Source organism: Ailuropoda melanoleuca, unplaced genomic scaffold (genome assembly GCF_002007445.2).
Source record: "Ailuropoda melanoleuca isolate Jingjing unplaced genomic scaffold, ASM200744v2 unplaced-scaffold6183, whole genome shotgun sequence".
NCBI classification, from domain to species: Eukaryota; Metazoa; Chordata; class Mammalia; order Carnivora; family Ursidae; genus Ailuropoda; species Ailuropoda melanoleuca.
In genome coordinates, this window is record NW_023235870.1 from 347 (window position 1) to 4,232 (window position 3,886).

The following is a 3,886-nucleotide window of genomic DNA, read 5'->3' on the forward strand; positions in this document are numbered from 1 at the left end:
TCTGTCTGCGTGAGCTTTATTTCCCTCAATGAGTTTAGGAACCCAGGTGGAACACAGTGGTCGAGTCCAACGACCCCAAAGTAAGTGAACTGGATGTCTGTAGGAAGTTGTTTTTCCTGGGGGATATGTCTATCTAGTCCATTCAGGATGGTGACTACAAAATGCTTCATCCAAGCCGGAGAAAGTGTTACTGAGGGATAGGATCCTACCACAGCATTTAGAACCAGGTTTGGTGTCGAGAGTGGTAAATGTCCTCTCGAATCAGTTAACAGTTGGCAAGAGAAAACCACTCAACGCTCTCCCCACCAGGGAAATTACATATGTATAATCTCAAAAGTATATATAGCTTTTTACATAAAATCTGTATATAAAAATAATTTCATTTCCACATAAAAGCAGTTTACATTAGAAAAATGATTTTTGATTTAGTATTATGTTCAATTCGCCAACACAGAGTATACTGTCTGAATTTCATCTGAATTTTATTGGAAAGAAACACAGAAAGCAATATTTGTTCCTCGGGGATAGACAGGCGAGCTCACCTTGGCAAGAGGCAGGCCCTCCTCCTCTGTAACACTCTGAAAAAGCCATGACCAGACAGTGCCATCATCAGTCACATCTAGAAGGAAACAGAGTACCTGTCAGCATATTGGTGGTGCTGCTCAAGAATTATGCAGGGAGGGGCACCTGGGTGGCTCAGTCGGTGAACCATCTGCCTTCAGCTCAAGTCAGGACCACAGGGTCCTGGGATCGAGTCCCAGATGGGGCTTCCTGCTCAGCGAGGGTCTGCTTTTCTCTCCCTCTGCCCCTCTCACCTGTTTGTGCTCTCACTCGCTCTCTCTCAAATAAATAAAATCTTTAAAAAAAAAAGAATGCCTCGGGGAGTATTGCTCACTATGAATGGGGTTAGAGCATATGGAGGCATTTGGTTCCCAGGCATGGGCTGAAAGCCACCGCTGAGCCTCCCATGGTAATAGGGCTATAATATGNGCTGTGATGAGATTTCTTTATCTCATCTTTTCTTTTCTTTTCTTTTCTTTTTTCTTTTCTTTCTTTCTTTCTTCCTTTTTTTTTTTGAGAATGTGGACAATGGGAATTGTGCAGTGGCAGTTGGATACACCTCCTGGAGAAATACGCAATCTCTCTCTCACTCTTTCCATCTGTCCCTCTCCCTCTCTGCATCTCTCTGTCTGTGTCTGTCTCTCCCTGTCACCCACACAAAATCACACACTCACAATCACACCACGTAGAGCCACAAAAGACACCCCAACCCAAGCCTCATGCACACACACCCACACCACACACAGGGAATGCAATGGCTTCCTAGGACCATAGACACATGGACACACTTTTTCACCTGGGAAATATCTGGCCCCCCACACCCCCAAAACCCAATCAGGGTGGCTCGCTAGACTGAGGATTGCAAGGATGCCCCACCTGCATTACCATCTAGAGTTTTGTCTCAGGAAGAGGCTGATTCCAGAATACATACCACTCTCACTGGGTACTGGGGTCACCTGCAGGTACAGAAAAGATGACACTGTGAGGCTCAGGTTATGCTATACTCTGTCTGTCTGCGTGAGCTTTATTTCCCTCAATGAGTTTAGGAACCCAGATGGAACACAGTGGTTGAGTCCAACGACCCCAAATAAGTGAACTGGATGCCTGTAGGAAGTTGTTTTTCCTGGGGGACATATCTGTCTAGTCCATTCAGGATGGTGACTACAAAATGCTTCATCCAAGCCGGAGAATGTGTTACAGAGGGATAGGATCCTACCACAGCGTTTAGAACCAGGTTTGTTGTCGCCAGTGGTAAATGTCCTCTCGAATCAGCTAACGGCTTGCAGAGACAACCACTCAATGCTCTCCCAAAAAGGAAAATTTATGAGAAATATATGTATAATCTCAAATATACATTGTCTGATTTTCATCTGAATTTGATTGGAAGGAAACCAAGAAAGCAACATCTGTTCCTCGGACAAAGAACTTCGAGCTCACCGTGGCGAGAGGTGTGTCTCCGGCGCTGTCTCCTTCGATGGGATCGACGTCTTCCTCCAAGGCATCTAGGACACAGAGTACCCGTCAGCACATTCCTCTTGTTGCTCAAGAATATTCATGGAATGTTGCTTGATATGGACACAAGCCTGGGGTGTATGGAGCCAGCTGGTTACCAAGCATGGACTGAAGTGCCCCTGCTGGGCCATCCACTGTAGTAAGGCACTAAAGTGNGTGTGCAGTGTGATGACATGGCATTGGAGAAGGGTGATATCATGCAGTATCTGTCTGACACATCTCCTGGAGAAACATGTTTCTCTCCCTCCCTCCCTCTCTCTCTCTCCCTCTCTCTCTCTCCCTCTCTCTATCTTTCTCAGTCTTCTCTCTCTCTCTTTGTCTTTTCTCTGTTTCTTTTGCTCTCTCTCTCTCTCTCTCACACACACACACACACACACACACACACACACACACACTCACAATCACATACACAAGACACCTAACCCCAAGCCTCAGGCACACATACCCACACCACCCAGGGGGAATGCATTGGTTTCCTAGGACTGGAGACACATGCACATACCTGGAAGTCTGCTTTTCCCCACACTCCCAAACCTCAGTCCTACCAGGAACCTGGAATCAGATGGCTCTCCAGACTGAGGACAGTGAGGACATCCCCCCACCTGCCTTACCATCTAGAGTTTTTCCTCAGCAAGGGACTGATTCCAGAATACGTACCACTTCCCCATGGTGCTGGGGCCACCTGCATTTACAGAAAAGAACACACCCTGAGAGTCAGGTCATATGCATACTGTGTCATCACAGGTTCTCTTGGGAACAATTGAAAACCAAATGAGAAACAGCAGGAAAGACAAAGGCCTGGAAAGGAAGCACAGTGTGCACCCCTGGAAAAGGCATGAGCTTTTCCTGGGGGATGGATCTCTCAAATTCCCTGAAGCACAATTACAAAACTCTTAATTCAGGGAGGAAAAACCGCTTCTGAGTAAAAGGTCCCCTACCACACAGTTTACAACCTCCCCTCCCAACACCCCAAGAAAATGGTACCTCACGTCTAAAAAGTACACTGGCATGTTGTCATAGCTGAACTCACTTCAAAAAGAGGAAACTCGAGTAAGAAACATTTCATTCTCAGGCAAAGACAGCCAAGCTTACCCTGGATGTGTTGGGCCACAGTGCTTTCTTGCCAAGGTCCTCCACCACACGCTTGGTACACTCTAAAAGGACACAGAGTAAGTGTCAGTCCATTGTTGGTCCTACTCGGGAATTACTGTGTGATCACTGTTGATATGGACACGGGACAAGACTGTATGGGAGTGAGTGGTTAAGAAGCATGGGCTGAGCTGCTGCTGGGCCATTCTCCTTGGTGGGTGAGGAAAAGCAAACAAGAGGATGAGGAAACGAAAGAGAAACAGACCTTTGACTTTCCAGCTTAAGGCAACCTGGTTGATGTGAGTCAGTTAGTCTACAAATAGGTCGCCTGGTTGCACACTGTGGTGTCCTGAGGGAGCCCCACCCCTCCCTCTGCCCGTAGTGAAGTCTCTCTATTTGTTCTGCAAGGATTAAGCTCCTCCAACTGGCCATCTGAATGGGAGACAGACTAGAGGACACAGAGTACCCTCCCGCCATGGTGCTCTATCTCATGAATGACTCAGAGAGCTCTGCTTGACTTGAACGACAGAACAGTGGAGATGGATGTGGTTGGTTAAACAGCATGCAGTTGCCAATGGCAAGATTTGATTCCTTCTGATGGTTGAGTAATTTACAATATATCTATATTACAAACTGAGGGCTGCTGAAGGGGTGGTTGGTGAGGGATGTGGTTGGTTTAACAGCATGCACTTGCCAATGACAAGATTTGAGTCTTTCAACAGTT

The 3,886-nt window shown here is 46.8% G+C and overlaps 1 long non-coding RNA gene across 2 annotated transcripts; it reads right to left on the reverse strand.

The window, feature by feature from the left end:
* Positions 1-522: 522 nt before the first annotated feature.
* Positions 523-3,428, reverse strand: LOC117800000. Of its 2 annotated transcripts, XR_004623054.1 has the most exons (5): positions 3,166-3,428; positions 2,731-2,755; positions 1,999-2,144; positions 1,493-1,517; positions 523-619 (listed from the first exon to the last, which is right to left on the reverse strand). It is a non-coding gene; the product is annotated as an uncharacterized LOC117800000 (long non-coding RNA). The 2 variants fall into 2 exon arrangements; XR_004623053.1 differs by lacking the exons at positions 2,731-2,755; positions 3,166-3,428 and having other exon boundaries at positions 1,999-2,222.
* Positions 3,429-3,886: the final 458 nt, after the last annotated feature.